This window comes from Phaethon aethereus (genome assembly GCF_964289735.1).
Source record: "Phaethon aethereus genome assembly, chromosome: 4".
NCBI lineage: Eukaryota > Metazoa > Chordata > Aves > Phaethontiformes > Phaethontidae > Phaethon > Phaethon aethereus.
Genome location: NC_138578.1, coordinates 61,816,161 through 61,839,065, shown reverse-complemented (window position 1 = coordinate 61,839,065; position 22,905 = coordinate 61,816,161).

Here is a 22,905-nt window from a genome sequence, read left to right as displayed (position 1 = left end):
AAATAATGTGTTAAGTCGCAATGACTGAAAATGTGATTTGACTACCTGTGATGATTTTGCATATACATAAGGCATTCTGTAGCATATGGAAAAGGGATAATGCAGAGTTTTAATGTGGAACAGAATATCAGATCAGATATCTTGTCGGGGGGAAAAAAAAAATAGTTATCCACTAGGCTGTATCTTGACAGCAGTGAAAACCTGACACCGGGATCCCAGTGCGAAGTTACACAGAGCACTAACTCAGCATCAACTAACCCTTTTAGTTCAAAGTTTTTTAATAAAGTGTGATGTGTTAACAGGAAGTTTTGATGTTGAATCAGCTATTACCAGTATGCTGTACTCCTGCTAACGCTACTTTGCATTTTCTGTCTTCTTGCAGGTGGTGTAAAACTTCCAGATGCTGTAATACAGTAGAAATGCAGCTATGTGACCACAACAGACTGAGATCAAATTCGTGTCAGTGTATGAGCCATTCATGCACAGATTCAATACTAATGATCCTAAAACCATATCTGAGGAGCTACACCAAAATCTATAGTCAAGAAGAGATGGTGACAGTTCTTAGTGATAATCTATTTATTACCGGTAAAAGCAGACATTGCTCATTTCCCACTCTTTACTCCTTGAACACTGATTTTAAACTCTCCTTGTTCTTGATACTAGAAAAAAACATTTAGTTTCTTTGTTTTATAGAGAGCTGCAAGTTTCAAACAAAACTTTCCTTGTGCAGACCTGCAAAACATATTTCCACAAAGTCTTGAGAATATATTTATTGTCTATTACATTAAATTATATTAAGTTACATTATGTTATACTATGTTATATTATTATTAGCTATATTTTATTTTATTTCATTTATTTTTTATTTTATTTTATTTTATTTTATTTTATTTTATTTTATTTTATTTTATTTTATTTTATTTTATTTTATTTTATTTTATTTTATTTATTTATTTCACGTGCGAATTATTTCGTTTTCACTTAAGGTGTGTCTGCCAATGCTGTACTGTATTTATGGTGAAAAAAATAAAAAAGAATATCAATGACCAAGAACAACCGGCACTCGTATAAAATACAAAATAACTATAAAACAAGTTCTACATCTATATGTAGTTTTATTTTAATTGTCATTATCAGAACTAAGATAGATGTTATAAGGAGATTATAGTGTTTCCTTTATTTTGAAATGTGTTATTTAATGATAGATACAACATATTCCATTTTAAGTACAGGGAAAAAATTGCTCAGCTAAAGAAAAATGCACTTTTTATTTTCAGATGTGTGAATGTATGTGTTCACATATGTATGTTGGTATGCATGTATGTATATGTGCATGCATTTTCATATTTTTTATTACTGCTTCTATTATTTAAAATCCCTGTTAATGTATCCAAAAAGGGCACATGAAAAGCTGAAGCAGCATCAGGTAAGAGTACAGCTATGCTAAATATCAAAGTAAAGTACCCATATTAGAGAACATTTTGAAAATAACTCCTGTCAATGGGAAAGCCTACATACAACATCACACTCTCTTTGAGGTGGCATTTTCAATAACTTATGGTAGCTGTCAAAAATATCACAAACAGAAGTGCAAGATATCTGTACTAGTCCTCTGTTATATGCCTAAAATACAGGAGGCCAACGTCAAAACTCAGAAAATTAATTGGATTTTGAATTCTTTTCAAGATGTTTCAGTAATGTTTGGGTTCATCCCGCAGCACCAGCTCTGTGGCCCTTGAGAGCTCCCATTCCAGGATTGCCACCAGACAATGCTGTGGCTGTTTCTTATCCCATCACCACAGAAATTTACACAGGGAGTGATTCTGTCTCTGGCACCCCTGCTTGCCACCAGTTTAACTCCTTCTGCAGTTAGGCCTTCGTGCCCTCCATGACAGAGCATTCCTTGGTCACAAATTACCACTGCTGACCAGTTATAGTTTGAATTTCTCCTTCACCATATTTAACGTATATAACATGTATGACTTAACACCACAGGTGCATTTTCTTCAGCTACATTATAGTCTGACCTGTACTTTTTTATGTAGAAGTATATAAATAAATAAGAGTTTCCAAACTCTTTTTTCTTTACACGCAACTAGAATTTAGAATTCTAAGCAGATTCAAAATTAACCTCTTTAACCTCTAATCTGAATTTATTAGTTTGGTAATTTGAAGATAATTCCTAATTTTCCTTATCCATGCCAAATTTTAAAACAATTTCTGCTCCATTTGCTGAAGTTGTGGAACATAACTCCAAATGTCATCAAGGCAAAGTGTTGTTGTGAATTACATTAAGAAGTTACTTGCACCTTGCTTAAATCCTGTGTGCATTACAAGAAGAAAAACATTTGATAGTTTCAGCTCATAACCATTACCCATGCATCAGGAAATAACATAAAAGAAATTTAGATTTCCCATGAAATTATTAAAGCAAGAACATATCTAGAGTCTCTATGTTGATGTTTTTGCCTCTACATAGGCAGATAATCCTCAGCTCTGTCCTGACTACCTGTGACTAACACCTTGAAGCTTTCTTGTGGTCCTTCATTTATAAATTAAAATTTCTTACATTAATCCTTTTATTCCTCACACTTCACTCAGTTGATCAAGAAGTGAATAGGGACCTAAATTGGGAGACATTTTGAAATTTAAAGATAGCTTTTTCTATGGTTTTCATCCATTAAATATATACAGTGAACATCTCCAGGGAACTGTTTGTATTATTAGGGTATAATAACACATAGTATTTCTATTATGTATTCTAGTATTACAATAGTATAGTCAGTGTAAATAGATGGAAAGTAGATGACTGATTTATTTTCATAGTTTAGTATTTCTGATAGAATCAGAACTGATATGTCGCTGGGATTAGTTGCACTTCTGGTGTGATTTGCAGCCCCTGTAAGGTAAGAGTCCTCAGCGCTTTCATGAGTCTGTTCAGGGCTCCAGCTGTGCACTAGGAGTGTCTAGGCATGAATTTCTAAGTGTTTTAACTGAGCCAAAACTTTTTCTAAGAGCTTTTAGAGATTAATTTTCATTTCTTTTTCTGAGACTGTGGTAAAGTACTTCTAAATAGCAATTATGTCTATGGCATAATACAAAACATGGTATCCGAGAATGTTACTTGCTTCAGTTTGTTGTAATTATAAGTTAGTATAATTAAAAAGGATATAATTATCTGGTTCTGCCTCTCATGACAGGGCTAATTCCAGGATGTAGCTGAGAGCATTATCCTGGACATTGTTACACACACAGTGGCTTCTTTGGAATGGTAGGTTTTATAAATTCAACATTAAGATTTACATACTACCTCACAATATATGTTCAGGGGAACTCTGTTCAAAACACTTGTTTTGCATACACGTTAAAAAAAAAAGGAACAGTAGAATAGTTGTATCTTGGAAGCATTGAGTACAAATGATTACCTACTTGGTCCAAAGCCTGAGATAAAACTATGTAGAGGCTGAAGTACAAATTCAAAAACATGCTCTGAAAGATTGAAATTGCAGCTTGTAGTCTGCACAGACTCTCCCATCCTCATTTTTCTGTGCAGTTAGGACCATGAATATCAAGACATAAGTTCTCCTTGTTAATCCCCCTTGAGGTTAAACTATAGACATCTTTTGGGGGATGAATAACAATTTATTAGAAACAGAAAAATCATGACTGTTTGATAAGCTATTTTGAAGTACTGGAAAATCATATTGATTTATACAAACATACTGATACATATAGATGAATATAGACACATATACATATAATGTATTTAAAGACACCATTCTATTTTTGTGCATTTCTATTTTTATAGTAGAAATATAGCTAGTATATACACATATATGCATCTTCTGTTCCCAATATGGCGTATTTTTAATGTTTTTTTTAAATGTCTAAATTTCATTTCCATAAGCAAGGACAGATGTAAAGAACAAAACCTTTGTTCCTCAGATGAGCAGCTAATAAGAAATGTTCGGGTTGCATATCCTTCAGAAATTTCAGCTATATCAAGATCAAAATGTTAAATTCTTAGAGTCTCTTTATAGATTTTTGAAAAAATACTGCAGAGAATTCTTAATATCTGGTGATTGGAAATTTCACTTCAGTTCCCTAGTTCTCCTTTCTCTTTGTCTAAAAGGTGGATCATGACTGTAACTTTGTGTATGAATCTGTTGAGTAAGATATGCTGCTGAAGGTCTCTTTCTTCATGTTGAAGGCATTCAGTAATGTGGGTGCACCATCTTAAAACTTTGGAGAGAGGATTGCACCTTGAGCAGAATTAGGAGGTCTGCCAATGCAGCAGTTGGCAAAGGTCAGGACAGTAGGGACAAGTAAGAAGAAGGAGACACTACTGCCCACACCCACCGCCAGGACCCCCCGGCCTTGCTCCAGGACTACACAGCATGCAGCTGCAACAACTGTGCTGATCCCCCAGCTTGTCTCCTGGGCCGTGTCCTCTTCCCTGTGGAGAAGGGAAGTCATGTCATTCATAAAATTGAGTGAATCTCTGTGTAAGTGTTTTGGTATCTGAGCCCTTTTGTTCTCCATGCTTTCATCTGATCTTAAACCGCAGCAAGAAGACGGGTAAGACTTGCATGGAAAGGGATTAAGCTTTCTATTGAACAATACGACCCTGTAGAATTAAATCCCACAGAACTGCCAGAGACCTTCAGACACCACTACTGGATATTTTAGTTTCAAAACAGACTTCACTGATCTCCTTGTCATTTGTAAATATGTATTGAAATCAGTAAAATTTGAACCTTTTAAATTAGAAAGTAAATATCTTTCTCTTCAATAAAGTGGAAAAAAATAACTATGGGAGATGTAATTGAATTGCTTAAACTTAAAGAAATAGTTTATACAAAAATGCAAGTAATAATAAGAAGATTTAGTTTTTAAACTTGAGCTTGACATAATTTGTAACAATATTTTATGACAAACTATATTAAATTCAATTGTAATATGCATAAGTTTAAAAATTTAGGGTATTTACAATGTCACTTATATCACTTTAATTGTTTACGATTTAATTAATATGTGGTGACTATTTAATTTGCTTTTTCTTGTCTGTGGTATCTATCATAAAGATTTAAAATTGAAAGCCCATCAATTTCCTCTGCATTAGACAGTCACTATTAGACATCAAGAGGTATACAGTAGGTAAAGTTTTGCAGATTGGTCTGCCATGTAGAGCACAACAGTCGACCTGGAAACTGATAGAAAAGAATACAAAAGGCAGAAGCTATAAGAAATAATTGTGCCTGGGGACAAATTAAACATTACTGAGAAGTCAAAGATGAACAAGCAAGGCTGCCTTTTGGCACTAGAAGTCTCTACCAATTTAAATGTATATTTTTAAATATAAAATTTTTAGGTAATACCACATGTAGCATTACAATTTTTTTTATTACATGTTTGTTTAATTTTCTTTTTCCTTAAATGCATATTTAATTACATAGAGAGATAAATATACACATATGCATTTTGTATTACATACATACATATTTATATACTACATGTATATGCAGGACAACTCTGATAACAGGAGATTAAGCGAAGAATAAATTTAATACTGTATCAAAAAAATTAACATTCAACTAAGTAAACTTAACAACAAAAATTAATCCTAAAAAAATCCCAAAGACCAGGGAGGGAAGTAAAAGGCTCTAGTTAGCCGTCTGAGTTGGTAATTCACAAGAAACAAGAACATCACAGGAAGATACTGTTATACAAGAGAGTACGCTGTGCTTTCTGGCCTAAAGCCAAATTTAGTAGCAAGATTTACCACGAAGCACAAACTACTGGACATTTAAAAGTCTGATTTAAGGAAGAAAAATGTCGCTACTTGACCGAAATGACTTTAAAAATAATCGCAGTCCCTACGATCTGAATAAGAAGTATCCATTTTTTAAACAAATAATTTTAGAAAATGTGACCACAGGTCATGCTGTTGCCTGCTTCTATAAAATATTTAAAATTAATTTCATTTGTCCACTTCCATTTCTTTAATAATTAACTAGGAATCATTTCCTTGACTTCAGTACATCCCTCTTGTGTTAGTAAATCTCTGTAATGATTGCATCACTTTAGCATTCTTGTTCCACAGGGTTTAAGATAGGCTCTCTTTTTCTTATTAAGATATTATTAGTTTAATAATCTAGTAAGACTGTAAAAGAAGAATGTCACTGTAACAAAAAAACCCACAAACAACCTTCCACCAATATTAAGAAATAAAAGAATAATATAATAGAAAAAAACAAATAAAAAGTTAATTAAATACAGAAAAGTGAATATAGCCTTATTTATGTATGAAAACATTGCTTTAAACAACAAAAAAATTCTTTGTTCACAGGAAAAATGCAGACAGAATTGAAGTGCTGCATGGCCATTCATTTAACCATGCAGTATATGTATAATTTCATGCAGGAATCCAGCATGATCTCATAGCTTGATATATGGGTCCTGATATTAAAACTGAATATTCACAAAACATATTAATTTATTTTTCTAGGGAGAGGCTTTCTTATTTATTTTGCATTATTCTGTCATTCAGTGTAAGGTATTTGTGTTACAGTTAACAGACAAGTGACAGGCACTGTATGCACATGCATAAACACACTTGCAGACATAAATATTTCTGCATAGACCGGCACACACTAAACTGATGATGGTGCTGAACTTTTCTATTACAGATAGCTATAGATTATTCAATATGTTCATCTGCATACAAATAAAAGGGAATTGGCCATTTCATTACAAGTAGGGGTAAGGTTATTTTTTTTCTTTTAACCTGATTGTTCCTTGACGCATCTCTCAGGAGATACAGCACAGAAACTCCTCATAACTTTCAATTTATTATTCTCATTCCAAGTTCAAATATTTGGTTATATTCATATCTATTTTTGCCACTTTTCTCCATAAATAAATAATCATGTACATACATATGTATGTCTGTCTCTTTCAGGATAAATTTTTGATTAGTAAAAGCCAGAAGCAATTTAACAAGAAGTATTTTAAAGATTGTTTTAATCATGAATAAAAGCAAACATAAAAATACTTGGTTTTATGTAAAGGGACATACAGCCTCCCTCCGCCACCACGCACACTCCTGCCATAGATATATATTTAAATCGGAATACACTAAAAAAATGGAAAAAGAACCCAAAACCATTTAGTTCCACAATCAGCAGCAAGAACTTATTCCTCAGGGTAGCAAATACAAAGAGCTTGCTTATAAGTGACTTGCTTAAATATTTAAGAGATTCATTGTGATTTAAATAAGTCATTTAAATATAAGGAAATAAGAGGGCAACTGGAAAATATTTTTATGCATTCATAAGGGCAATGCTGCTGCAGTTCTTTTAAAACAGAAAACAACACAAAAGAACAGAAAAGAATAGCTTTTGTCAGATGACTACCTGAACGTACAGATGAGGAGCTGGGCAGTAAAAGAGTAATGCTTACTCCTCAGTCTTGACCAGACTCAGGAAGCATGAGAATTACAGTAATTGCACTTTTGCTCTCATTTTTTTGAGAATCTCCACTTGCTTCCTCTGTTTATTCATTAACATTTAGTGCTTTTCTTTTTGATTTAGTAATATAATTTTCCTCAATCATTATCCTCATTCAGTGTATTCGTCTTGAAAAACTTTGGCCTCCATCCAGTATAGTTCATAAAGAAAATACAAGTGCATGTTTTTCTTGTAGGGCAAGATAGCCTGTTCAGGACCATGGAGAAAATGCTGCGAGACTTCTGGAAAGACTTGCTGGGTGAATGACACTGAAATGGAGAACAGATATACCTTGTACAGAGCACAGTTACTATTTTGTGTCTAGAAGTTCTGTAATTGCTCTAGAAAAGCCACATTACCAAACTGATAAGGATTTCCTCTCACCAGGACTCCTTAAACGTAGTGCTGCAGTCACAGCTCAGCGATACTGGCATCATTTTCCTGTCTGAAACCTGTGCATATTATCCCAATGATTTCTCTTAAACAGATCCACAAAAGACCATGAACTGAAAGAACAATAAATAATATAAGACAAAGTTGGTTATCTTTGCTTGTGAAATTCAACAAGGACAAATGTCAAGTTCTGCACTTGGGGACAAAGGATTCCCATGGAGTAACAAAGGCTGGGACCAAACTAGCAGGGGAGCAGCTCTGCTGAGAAAGACTTGGAGGTGTTGGTAGACACCAAGCTGGTCAGGAGACAGCAGTGTGCCCATGCAGCACAGAAGACCAAGAGCCTTCTGAGATGTACTAACAGGAGAATGGTCAAGAAGTCAAAGGGAAGTGATTATACCCCTCTCCTCATCATTTGTGAGACTAGAGTCCAGTGTCCAATTTTGGGCCACCCCAGTTAATTCAAAGGCATTGGTTAATTGGAGTGACTTCAGCAGAGAGTCAGCCATGCGGTCACAAGCTGGAGCACTTATCTTATGAGAAGAGGCTGAAGGAGCTGGGATTGTTCAGAATGGAGAAGAGATGTGTTTAATCCCCTAAGTGATGATGATGTCATCAAGACAATGGAGACAGGCTGTTCACAGTTCTCCATGGTGGGAGGACAAGGTACAACAGACATAAACTGAAATGAGAGAAACTTTTTTCTGCAAGAGGACAGCCAAGCAGTGAAACAGGCTGCCCAGAGATCTTGTGAAGTCTCCATCCTTGGTGTTTTTAAGAACCAGCTGGATCAAAATCTGATTAACATGATCTGACCTCTGAGCTGACCCTGTCATGTAAGAAGTTGGACTTGAGACCTCCTGGTGTCCCTGGTAAACTGAATTATCCTCTGATCCTAAGGGTAGTAGTATGATCACATAGTGAAAAAGAATGAAAAACTGTGACTTAAGTGTCAGACAAGGATTATAGGTTATTTTTGTTAAAGACCTTACTTGAAGTCTTAGAATAAAAAAGTTTTGAAGATTGCATTCAAAACTTAGCCAATCAAAACCTTCACTAAGGTGTTACGTAGCCTGGGAACACTCAAAACTTCTAGGACCTTCTTTAAATTCTACAGATATCAAAATTCCTGCTGCTGTTCACCTGTGTTACTAAGTTGTGGTACAGCAAGAACATCAGTATCCTTCTTACCAGCCTCAAGGTTTGCACCAGTCTAATGTTGAATATTCCTGATGCAGGATGTATCCATAAACTGGACTGAAACTGTATTTCCACACACAGTTGAGAATAAGTTTACAAGGAAAATATTTACTATAAAACATCAGTTTACAGTAATAAGATTTTATGACCAGAAATGTTGGTTGAAAAACCCTACTAAATCATGACACAGCACCTTTTTTTTTAATTATAAGATGCAGACAAAACTCACTGTATGGTCTTCAGCAAAAGTTCAGGTTGAGTAATCATAGAATCATAGAATCTCTGGGTTGAAAGGGACCTTTTAAGGCCACCTAGTCCAACCACCCTGCAATGAGCAGGGACATCTTCAAATAGACCAGGTCACTCAGAGCCACATCCAACCTGACCTTGAATGTTTCCAGGGATGGGGCATCTACCACTCCCTCTGGGCAACCTGTGCCAGTGTTCCACCACCCTTGCTGTAAAAAAGTTCTTTGTTATACCTAGTCTAAATCTACCCTCCTTTAGTTTAAAACCATTACCCCTTGTCTTACTGCAACTGGCCCTGCTAAATAGTCTGTCCCCATCTTTCTTAGAAGCCCCCTTTCAGTACTGAAAGGCTGCAGTAACGTCTCCCCATGTGTGCAGGAAGAAATTCATACGGTCTTACTTGAGAGGCTCAGAGATCTTATAATTTTACAATGCACTTCTAATCTGTCATTACTTTTCAAAAGGTCATACACAGAAAGTATGCAAGCACACAATGTTCATACCTATAAAGTATGTCCACAGGACATTTGTAGAGCCTATGTGTAAGAAGCACCTACAGAGTTGACTATTTCAAGTTTCTTCAATTATCAGTTTTAAGTAGGCTTTTGATTCAAACGAAAAATTATGAGTGGAAAAAATTTTACATCTTCATATATAGAAAGAATCCATGTTTGTGAGTTCTGTATTTGTAATTTTAGGATATCGGTTATCATTTCATTTCTTCTAAACACAGGAGGTTTGGTTAGGAGTTGAATCTGTCAGAAAAATGCTGATGTTTAGCTTTTTTCTGGTGTTTTGGGGTTTTTTTAGATAAACTAAATGTAATGAACAGAATAAAATCCTTTTGGTAAAAAATGAAAAGTCATCTTGTATACTTAACATTATCTTTCTTTCAGGAATGTTTTAGGTTAAAATTTATGAAATGTTATTAATAGAAAATGTTTTTCACTGATAGATGAGTAAACAGTTAACTGTACTAACCTAGTTTGTAATAAGAAAATTCAAAAGACTGAAATAGGTAAGAAAGGATTAGTAAGTAAAAGGATTTATAGCAGAAATAATTAAACAAGGGCTTATATATTTCTATAAAAAGGAGATAAAATGTCTAACTTTTGCAAAGTTTCTTTTTCTAAAAACAGAGTAATGTCATTTGAAGGAATGTTGTGTGTTATGTTCAAGAACAAATATGTGTAAATTTATTATTTTATTTGGACAATCAGATAAAACTGTTTTAAAACAGATTTCTTTTCCAGAGGATGAATATGACACAAATAAAAGGAATACATTCATTCTACATTACAGGAACCAAGCACTGCCTCAGAAATCTTAGGAATATTAGGAATTTAACCTGATCTAGTTGAAAATGTCCCTGCTCATTGCAGGGGGATTGGGCTGGATGACCTTTAACATTTTTTTCCCCTCTGTAATTTATTCTTTATAGAAAGGACAAGCACACAAACCTCAATAATATATTCAGATTAAACCCAGTATTTTTACATAAAGAGAAGATGACTTATAAGAGTGTTTGATACATGTATAACTCATCCAGGGTTGTTTTCAGTGATTCTTAACAGTGGCTATTACTAAAATTGTGCTCAGATTTTTTTCTTTACTGTGAAAAGAGATGTGTTTCTTACTGAGGTTAGCCAATACCTTCTATGTCAGTCAAAACCAGGACAGATTCACTATTTCCACTCAAGTTAACCTGCTAGATGAAACTAAGTTAAAACTTCATTTGAATCTAAATGATATACAGGGGAAAAAAAAAAAACAACAACAGAACCAAAAAAACCCAACACAAAACCAAAGTGAAAAATAAAAATAAAAACAAAACAAAACAGAAAAAACCCTGTCTTTTGCAGCTTGCCTTAACTCCTAGCAGTTTGTCCAGGTAAAAAGGTCTTAGTCTTACAAGCAACTCCATTTCTCTTCCGATATCATTCCACCTTCCTTCACACATTTCCCTACTCTTTAGACATAAATTCGAAAACATAACTAGGTGCACGAGTTGCCTTACTAACTTGTGAATAGTCACATAAATTCACAACATTTACTAAAAGTTTTCCCAGGCATTTACAGCAAGGACACCTATGTCAATATAAATCTGAAACAGATACATTTTTGCTTCATCATCTTTCTGATTGCTTTGACTTATTGTAAATAAATAGTAGCTTTTACTGAGCTTTCACCGAAGAAATTAACTCCAAAGTTTCTGTATAACTTAATATTATAATTATAAATAATAACAAGCTAATTTCCAAAGTTAAATTCAGGTCACTAGAAATGAAAGTTATTAGTAATTTTTCTATGACATTTTTAGAATAATTTATTTCTTTACATTAATACATATAAATCTGCTGTTAACTGGAATTCAGATGAGGGTAAATTTATATGTATCTAGCCCAATTTTTTCCTCTTCAACGAACAAGAACTATTTTGAATAATTTTAAACCTAGAAACTAACCCTCAAGTATTAAAGTAAAAATAAAGTCTCTGGAATTTTTATGCTTTATTTTTCTCCCAGCTAAAAATGGCACAGCCTGATGCAGACACACACACATAGGCTAAGCTAATAGATGAACATCCATCACATCTTTTGCCTAGAGCAGTAGTTTCCAACCTTCAGGCTATCCTCAGCCCAGTCAGCTCTTCCTTGGGTTTGGAAAAGCCTGGCAGTAATTATGGGACTCTCCTGTGAATGTTTATACAGAGGAATGAGATTTTTTTATAATTGTATATGATCCAATCTGAAATCAACAAGTTGCCCAGGGAGGTGGTAGATGCCCCATCCCTGGAAACATTCAAGGTCAGGTTGGACGGGGCTCTGAGCAACCTGATCTAGTTGAAGATGTCCCTGCTCATTGCAGGGGGGTTGGACTAGATGACCTTTAAAGGTCCCTTCCAACCCAAACTGTTCTATGATTCTCTGATTTTCTAAACTGAAGCCAACTTTTTCTTTTAGATATGCAGCAGTTGCATTTATGTATAAACTTTTAAAAGGGTTGCTGCTAGCATTAACAAATGATTGATGTCATTATATTCACATTTATAAGCCTGAGATGTGGTATAAATGAATGACATCTTGTAACCTGTGTGTCATGGTTTAACCCTGGCTGGCAACTAAGCACCATGCAGCCACTCACTTAATCCACCCGCAGAGGGATGGGGGAGAGAAATCAGAAAAAAAAAGTAAAACTCGGGTTGAGATGAAGGCAGTTTAATAGGACAGAAAAGGAAGGCAATAATAATAATAATGATAAAAGAATGCACAAAGCAAGTACACAATACAATTGCTCACCACCCACTGACCAATGCCCAGACAGTGCCCAAACTGCAGCATCCCCAGCCAACTCGCCTCAGTTTATATATGAGCATGTTGTTATATGGTATGAAATATCCCTTTGGCCAGTTTGGGTCAGTTGTCCTGGCTGTGTTCCCTCCCAGCTTCTTGCTGGCAGGGCATGAAAAGCCAAAAAGTCCTTGACTAGCAACTACTTAGCAACAGCTAAGTGTTACCAACATTATTCTTAAATTAAATCCAAAACACAGCACTATACCAGCTACCAGGAAGAAAATTATCTCTACCCCAGATGAAACCAGGACACTGTGTTAGGTTGTTATTGTGTTTTTAAATGATTTTAAGTGATTTTAAATACGTTCTCCACTTACTCTTTCTTGGGTTTTTTGTTAATTTCTGAAATATTTTCCTTCACATTGCTGAGAACACTTTCAGTTTCCATTAAACTAAAAGAAGACAGATGTGCTTATTACCTCAGACTATGACATTTGTCATCCCTTCTTAAAAGAAGGCAGTAGCATTAAGGAAAGTCAGGCATTATCCTTCAATTTTTAAAATTTGACTGAGTTTTGAGTTTCGTGTTCTTTTCTTGGACTTTCTTTATGCATGCACATTGCTTGATTTATTACAAGTGGGAAGAAGGAATTAAATATTCCCCTTTGGCTGACTGTGCCTGTTCTTTCTTGGACATAATTATTTAACACATTGTTAATCCTCAAGAGCGGTCCAAGGTCAGCTGAAAAGAAATATACTCAAGTAAGGACTCCTGAAGAAGATCAAACACCTTATGAAGTAGAAATTAGAGTGGGGGCAGGGGATGCACACTGTTAGTCTCTCAAGTGATTCTGTAGGTCCTGTATGTAGAAGCTTCGGTTCATATGTGGTGCAGTGTGGTGGTGCATCTCCCCAGGTCTCCCACTCAGCCTTGTACCTGGGATGCTCTAAGCTGTCTGACAAGCCTTGGCCTCCCAACAAAGGGTTTGATGTTTGTGAACCCCTCAACCATACCAAACATTCTTGTGTAGCCAAGGAGGAGAACAGTACTGAGTGTATCAGAGACAAGATCGCCTAAACCTTTGTACATATCTGTCTCTTTTCTCTATATCTCGTTATGTGTCTCTATCTCTACACCTATATGTGTATGTGATTAAGGAATCTTAATAAGTTTTAGGTTGATTAAGCTGCTAAGTTTTATATGATTTGATACTGTGATTTATCTCAATAGCATTAGTGAATTTGATTGCTGTTATTTTGTATTAGAATGTTTCCATCCTAAAGTTACACCAACTTTAGGTGTGTATATATATCTCTCTCTATGTCTATCTCGCCACAACAGAATCCCTGATACCCTATCCCTTTAGTCATAAAACATTGACCAAATCCTACATTCTAGGATTTGACCGCATGATATCCAGAGGTCACTTGCAGCATCATTATTGACTCTGATTACCCTATGATTACTCAAGTAAGTCTGGGACTAGGGGTGGATTCAGCCGTACCTAGACTCCTCTCTGAGAAGGAGTTTATCACCTAACCTTAGCCATAAACCGTTGACCAAGTCTGGGACTAGGGGTGGATTTCGGTCCACTCTGAACCTCATGACTCAACAGGAGGGTCTCCCCTACTTTCTGTCCTCAACATATATACACACTAACTTGGTTCGATACGTGAGGAAATCATTCCAATCTAATTGTCATTTGGTTTCTCTTTGTATTCCTTTTTCATGTTGAATAAGTAATAGAGTCGACCTTGCCATTGAATTCTGTTAAGTCACGCTTTTTAAAAATTTATATTAAAATCTTAGCTTTCTGATATGTTTGGTGGTGATTCTTTAAGCAGGATAAATTACTCATTCACAACAGGTGGGGGAAAGGATTCATTATACATTTGTGAGTTTCACCTTTCCAGCAAATATTCAGAAGGCCTGGAGACCAGTTCCTTGTTAGTAAATAAAGATGCTACCTTCTGTATTTGTAGATATTTTTTGTGTGCCCACTGGCTAAAAGCCCATCCTTACTTCTATGGATGCCCATGCCATTTTTCTCAGACTTGAAATGAAAAAGTATCAAATCCTCGTTAAAACATAGAGACAAATTACAATTTTTTAAATTAATCTGCAATGTAACCTTTTCTTTCCTCAAAAATTAGCCACCCAAAAAAAAAGTATATGAATTTGTACTCAATTTGAAGTTGTTTGCACACATTTTATATGATCATATTTCATCCTATTGGCTGTTTGCAAAACTTTTTCTTTGACTGTTTCTTCATTTATATATTGTTCTTTTTACTGTGGTGGTTTATGTTTTATGTACTGTATAGGCAAATGAAGAAAATTCAGCGATGTGTTTGGCTCAGAACAGGTTACTGTAAATTGATCTCAAACTGCAAAATTATTATTGACCAGTTCACCTATGTTTCTCTCAGTCACACTGAAATTATACTGACTTTAAAGAATTAAACTTTGAGCTGATAAAGAAATCAGAATAGTGTCTTACATAGTACTAAATAAAGACATAAGGATATACTTTTCTTTTATAAATTAATTTATTCTCCTGCTAAGGAATCACAGCCTTTACATAGGTTGTCAATAGATGTTGATAGTTCTGGGGTACGGCAACCAATCATGTTTCTATAACTGATTTTGAGCTGTACAAATATCTGACATGAAGGAAATGAATGAAGTCAGGAATGAAGTTCTACAGTGCTCTCAGATGTTTTACAACCTTCTTTAGAGTAGTAGTTTAAAACCAAGAAACATATTTATTCAAAAACCTGATAAAAATACCCAGTAAAAAAATATGTACCTCACATTGTCGACAGAATGTCTTTCCTCTGTTGCCATCTTTTTTTAGTTTCCCCGTACCCTCTCTTCAAAAAACACTGTTTCTGAACTCTAAAATGGTCCAGTAGAGATTTTTCCGTTTAATTAATAATTTCTCAGGCCCAAAATGAAAATTTTGATGTATACTAGAGAGAGTATCTTCCAGAAAACAAGCAACCCAGTAGACATGTCACAGGGTTGAGCTTGTATCTTTATTGGTTTTGTCTGGGATGGATTTACTTTTCTTCATAGTAGCATGGGTGGTTGTTATGTTTTGGATTTGTGATAAAAACAATGTTGATAACCCACCAATGTTTTAGGTATTGCTGAAGAGTGCTTACACAGGGTCAAGGCCTTTCCTACCTCTCACAGTGCCCCACCAGCACATAGGCTGGTGGTGAGCAAGAGGCTGGGAGGGGACGCAGCCGATACAGCTGATCCCAAGTGACCAAAGGCATATTCCATAGCATATGACATCATGCTCAGCAATAATAGGTGGGGGAAGAAGGAGAAAGGAAGAGGGATATGTTTGGACCCCTGGTCTGTCTTCCCAAGTAACCATTATGTGTGACAAAACCCTGCTTTCCTGAGGATAGCTAAATATCTGTCTGCTGGTGGGAAGTTATGAAAGAATTCCTTCTTTTGATTGCTTGCTGTTGCGTTAAGAGGCAGAGCAATTTGGCAGAAACTAAACCCCCTTGCTTTCCAGTCGATCCTCAGATATCAGAGGGACTGGGGACGGCTGAGTTTAGGTTCTGAATGATGCCCAAAATCAGCCTTAGTAGTCTGGTCGCGCCCAACACCTTTGTTGGACTATCATGGGTCCAGATGCACTACTAACATCACACCACCTGCTCAGCAGGACACCTCCTGAACTAACACGGCCGCACTCAGAGGTACGGTCACGTTCAGGGACAACACACACACGGCTGAGTCAATCAATAGTGCGATTTATTGAAGCAACAGATACACAGGTTCTTTGGATTGCCGGTGATAAATTCACTACCTATAAAGCACGTGCAAATACCAAAAATATGAGTGACACTACTTGGCTATAAACGCGTTAAAAGATATAAAGTGACTCTATAGAGATTTCTAAGTTTCCCGGGGAGGCACTTGGTATGACCAAGTGTTTGAATCTTACCCAACGGCGTCCCGATGGGAGGGAAGAGAGGCTCAGCCCATTGACTGATCCCAGAAGTTAGAGTAGTACACGACGATGGTATCTTCCCTAACATCCAGCTCTTAAAACACTATTTTATAGTATTTTACTTTGCAGGTGGAGCTTGAGTGACTCTAGTCATACATACCTTTATCAGGATTGGTGCAGAATTCTCTCGCTTCGCCTTTAAAGGTACAGACTAGGAAAAATTCAGTGCGCACGCTCATTGAGGAGGGGTTGCACCTTGGGAGGTGGTAACTTTTGAGAGGGGTGTGCGTTTTAGTATTAAAATGATATTATAATTAGCAAAGTTCACTCTAAGTACAGCACTTCATCAAAGTTGACAGGTCCTTAGTCCAGGGCATCGCAAGCGCAGCTTATCAATGTTCATACTGTGCATCCCTAAACTCCCCTGTTCACAGAGTGTGGCCGCGAGGTCTCCACTCCGCTCCACCCTCCGTGTAATCTCTCCCAGAGTCAGCACACCAGGCGCCCCTGATGTTGCCAACATCCAAGGCCGTCCAGGGAGTCCCCATGACACAGACCCGTTGTACACGCTACGTTCCACCTGGTTTCAAGGCTGTTCTTAGAGGGTAAATTTCCAAAGTGCCCCTCAGCGATTACTCCACACTTGCGTGTGCAGCTTGTGCTTTACCCTTTCAACTGTCTTTATCTTTTCTCACTTTTACCCTTCTGATTCTCTCCCCCATCCCACTGGTGGGCAGTGAGCAAGCGGATGTACGGGTCTGAGCTGCCTACTGGGGTTAAACCACAACAGTATCACTCTGAGAACTGAGCTTTGGTTCAAATCTTCTAGGATCATTCCTGACAACCAAGCTGTGCCTCCTCTGGAGAAGCAATGCATCCAAACTTCTTTATTCCTTCTTTTTCCATCATAAGTATTCAATTTTTGTTACTTTCAATTATCAAAATGAGTGTACACTTTATTTTTGTTCTGGAACTGAAATTTAAATTTTGGAACAGTCCTTGAAACAGTGGTGATATCTAGATTGACATCGTGCTACTATTATAAGAACCTACATATTGTTACCAACTTTTAGTCATTGTACACTTATTTTCCACCTTGGATGCCTGTCTATGGTTGATTTTTCTTTGTGTTTTTCTCCTTGATATTGTATGACAAGATTTCCCCATATAGTGTCTAGACCAAATATTTTTTTAGCACCTGTGATAATGATTGATGTTTTGTTCTGAATACCAGAGACAAGGTAAAATACTTATTAAAATATAATGTATTTTCTTCCTTCCTTTTAAATAATATGACTGTTTCTTATAGAACTAAACTTAACTTATCTGCATATTTAACTCTCTAGGGCTAGTAGGAAAATCAAAGGAAAAAAACAAACTCACAAACAAACAAAAAGCAACTCATATACTTACAAAACTATGTCAATAGCTGAATTTTATTTAAAAATTTTCTGGTCTACATTTACATGTATTGTACGATGGTTATAACAGTCAAGTAGAATGCAAGAAATCTAGATGAAATTTTTTTGTTTGAAGGAGTACCATTCGATATCTCTCAGAATTATACCTTAGCTGCAGAGCTACAACCCATGTTGGAAACAGAGATATGCTACTTCTATTTATGGTACTGTGTTTTATAGAGGTAAGATATCACTTAACATTTAATGTCTAGTGGCATCTTGCCTTTGTGGCCTGGTTTCCATATGAGTAGGTTCATCCGACAGATACAAATTAGACTTTTACCTCCCTGTAAGGCAATGTCTTTGGCTTCTACCAAACTGAGAGTGAAAAAAGGCAAGTGACACATAATCAGGTAAATTTCTGCCCTGTGAAAGGAGACAGCTTCAAAACCCTGTTGAGTTCTGAACTAAAACAAAAGTTCTCACTGCAGTGAAGGATGATAACCCCTGTTTCTGCTGAATCTGTAATCTAGCTGGAGGTGGGTGTCAGGAGATCTCACTCTTGGCAGAGATGAAGTACCTCAGAGCTGTTGGTCAGTGTTGTCTTTTCTAGGAGAGTAAATGTTTCCTAAGCCAAAATCCTCCACAGCGTGCCTGTGGGAACAGATGATCGCCTGTGTTTTATCAGTGTGTCCAGTACTAACTCAAACTGGGTTCCTGTACTCATTCTGAGTGCAGTTATTTCTGTCCCTAAAGAATATAATTGCGATAATGTTCAAAGTTGAAAAAAGTTATGTGCACGACCCTCATATATTATCCATTGACAAAATACATTTGAAGACAGAACTTACATCTATATATAGAATGTATAAGTAGTCATTAAAGCAGATTGTATAGACTTTGTGTTTAGTAGCTTGGTTGCGTACGTTCAATTCATAGTTGCAGTAATCATAGAACACTAATTTAAGAAATAGAAGTCTCCACACTTTAATTTCCCATATTGTGGTACTTACTGATGATGGTTATTGATCTCCTTGGAAGTGCAGGGTGAAATATCCAGCTTCACAAGGGCTGCAGAGAAATCTCAGACAGAATAGCAGCCACTTAACTATTAGATCAGAGTCTGTAATCTCCAGTACAACTTCTGTTTGCTTTTTGTTTGTGAGCTACTCATGTATTTCTCCAGCTGAATCTTTTCAGCACACTCTAAGTGAATTTACAGACAGGAAGACTGCAGTTTCATTTCTGGGCAGAGAAACTGCACATTTAAAACATTTTGTTTTAGTTGGACTACTGGACTTTTATACACTAGCTCTTCAGGCAAATGAACTTTTCTGTCTTTAGGCCTGCCCAGAATCACACAGAACTTGAGTTGTATACATGTTCAAAGAAATGGCTGTAATGATCCAGCTTTGAGATTGATTCTATATCTACAAACCTTAAGTAGATCCATACATCACTTTATATTTCTGTATTAATAAAAATAACACTTTTTTTCTTTCACTCAATTTTCTAGCTTTCAGTCTTTGATTTTTTTTTTCTTTTTTCTTCTAACATGTGTGGTGCTTTAAAATGTAATTTTCTTTTCTCGTTCATCTATTTTCTGTTTCTCTCTAGTCCCTCAGGGTTTTATTTTTCTCTCCAACTTTGTCTTTTATTTTTTACACAACTTTGACATGTACAGTATTAGAGGTTTCTTTTTAAGGAATCTTCCACTCTAGCAACCAATCAAGACAAAAGAAAATCTATGTTTGCAGATCATTTACTGTGCCTACACTGTCTGCACACAGAACAAATAAAGAAGAAAACATTGCTGCTGAGTAAATGTTGAACAGTATAACACAATGAATCTTACCAAGTACTGACATTTACTAATGTACTACCCTTCCTACTATATTGAACTGCTTACCAGGTTATTTGATTTAATATGAATATATGGAGACCTGAACACCCAAATTTTGAATAACAGGTATTTAGGAACATGAGAGACTAAAATAAGAACGTTGAATTTCATGATGATTTTCTAAAATTAGAACCCTGTTTTTGCAGCTATATTTGACAATCATAAAAATGTGGAGTGTTTCCAGGAAGAAGTTTCATCTGGAATCTGATGCACAGAGAAATTCAGGGAGTAAGGAGTGAATGTCAGGTATAGATGGTAGCTTCAGTAGACCAGAAAACCTCATTACAAAAATAACAAACAAATAAAAAAATTAGCATTTTAACAGCTAAAATAAGAAAACAAAACTGCACAAAAAGAAGACTAAATTACATTTTTTTCCTCAAAAGGTAATTGCTTTAAAACAAAGGAGTGAATCCAAGAGCAATGATACTTTTGACAACTATGTTGCATTTTGTTTGCCTTAAAAGAAATAATTAATGTATATTTTCTTTCAAAGCACTTGTTTTATTACATTAGTTTAATAAAAGATTTCTCTTTTCTATTTTATTTCTTCAGTCTTGATTCAGTATGATCTCTGATATACTCCCTTTAATACTCTTCTCTTGAAGGGAAGCTAGCAAGAAGTCAGGCATTTATACCATTTGGATTCATTTACACTATTTACAATATATGGACATTTAATATCCTATTGTTTAGTAATTGGTATGCCTTTTCTTATATAAGGGAGTTTGCATGAAAAGATAGACTTCCTGAATTCTTCAAACTTCTGGGGATTTCTGCTAAAAATGCCTAGCCTAGGAATACTGCAGAAACAGTGCCAAGCAGCCATGCTAAGGAGCAGGCCCTTCTGGATAATTATGGAGGCTCTCAGATGCACCCATGAACTCCAGAAGACATTTCATGTGCCCTTACTTTTCCTGAGGGATTGTGGCTGTGATAAACTGACTAAAATTTCAGGAAAAAGAAGTTCCTCAGAGATTCAAAAGGAACATGGATGATCTGTGGAGCAGGGTGTTCTGGGGGACTAAAGAAGAGACAGAAGCAGAGACATTTGTTTAAGACGCATTTCTAATCTATTTCCTTTTCCTTTTAAAGGACAAAACAAATTAGCTTTGCGTTCTGCCTTTCTTATACTTTTGAACTCTTCATTTTTCTCGTAGAGAAAAAGCACATCCATTTGGAACACAGTTCTCTTTCTTCTCCATTTCTCATTCATTTGGCCGCCAGAACAAGGAAAACTCGATTCAGTCAGAGCCTCTTGGAATGCAGCCCAAAGAAAAAACAAAGGTCAAATTTTGAAAGGTAAGTAAGCAAAAAAGCAAATATATTATCAAGATTGTGATCTTAATAGCACATTTTAAAGAGCTTTTATTCTGTGAAGTTCAAAGTGTTCCCTTAAAATCATAGTGCTTAAATAAGCTCTTATTCCTGTCAAATTACTTATCCAGTGCTCATATAACACTTTTTATTATGGCTAACCTTGTCTTCTTGCTTGTATGTACGGAAAATTTCTCGTTAAATATATGCTTAATTTTCAGAAGCATTATTGGAGTAAACCAATTTCAACCTGGTTAATAAGAAAGAAGGTAAAAGCATAATGGTGTTGAGAGACAAACACCTCTCCCTTTTTCCTTTAAAAAAAAAATCAAGCAAATGGGAAGATGGAAGACTGACATACTGTGCTGTAGCAAATAAATAGTGGTGCAATCTGAATGCAATAAAAAGGCTGTTAACAAATTGATTGCAAGGCACAGTGTTTAAATACTGCAAAAATTTACACGAGGGAGAGAGAAGAAAGAAACGTGAAGGATAGAACACAATATACAGTTTTGTTGGGGTTTTTTGTTTGTTTTCAGGTATATATAGTATACTTAAATATCACTTATAAAATAATATTTATAAGTCAAAGAAATACAAATGGTGGTGGCTGAAATTCATTTAGGATTTAAAATTTGAAACTGTACTTTAAATACTAAATTGACCATCTGGTCCTTTAAAAATAAATGTATTAACTGCATGAATTTACTTCAAGCTAGTGTGTCATCTAATTTCTGTGAGAAAGTGCCATGAAAATGTGGGACAAGGAAGACTTCTTTAAGCTTCTTTTTTTAGAGTGTGAAGAATGCCAGGGCAAGGAGGTTGGAAAATTTTGGTTAGTACATTAAACATACCTAATGTTATTTTTGAGAAGATCTGTTGTGAAAATCACCAAATTTCTTGTGTTTATTCCACTGGAAATATATTTTCTCATGCTGCATCTTCTTTATCTGTAATTTTTCAGTCTCTGTATAGATGAACATTTGAACACCTTACTGTGAGTTTTGTTATGTTTAGGTATTATCTTCCTTCCAGTATTTCCCTATATTGGAACACAAGTTTTCATTATTTTCTAATTTCAGCAAAGATCCAGAAATAGCTTGAGCAGGAGTATAGTATAATCCTCAATGAACAGAAATTTTAAGATCCATACTGCATATCTCATTCATTAATATGCTGTTAGAGTTCCAGGCATATGCTTTGACCCTTACCATTTGGAAGGTTATTTATTCAGTGCTAGGACTCAAATTTCTACTTTATATGAAGAATATTTATTCTGATAATGTGTGTGTCATGGCGGAATTTAAAGGTGTTGCTTATGGCTCCCAGTACTGACTGACATAAAATTTCGTTATGAAGTGTGACATGTATAGCAAGGCATAAAATTTAGTTGCTAGATAGGATGGGAAAAGCTGGTGGATAACAATTTTTGTTCTAAGATTTTTTTTCTAAGGTTTCTATTATGCGATTTCTATTCCACAGTACTCACGCACTTCAGAGTTACACTAGTCTAGGTCCCTGTCCCTGTGCCAGCAGTCAGGTTTAGATAGACAATTTGGCATGTCTGGATCCTGGCTAGTGGCCCAGTCTTGACATGCAACAATTCCACTTCGATACTGTGTCAGAAATCCATGCATGCACCCCACAAAGAGCTACTTTTTTT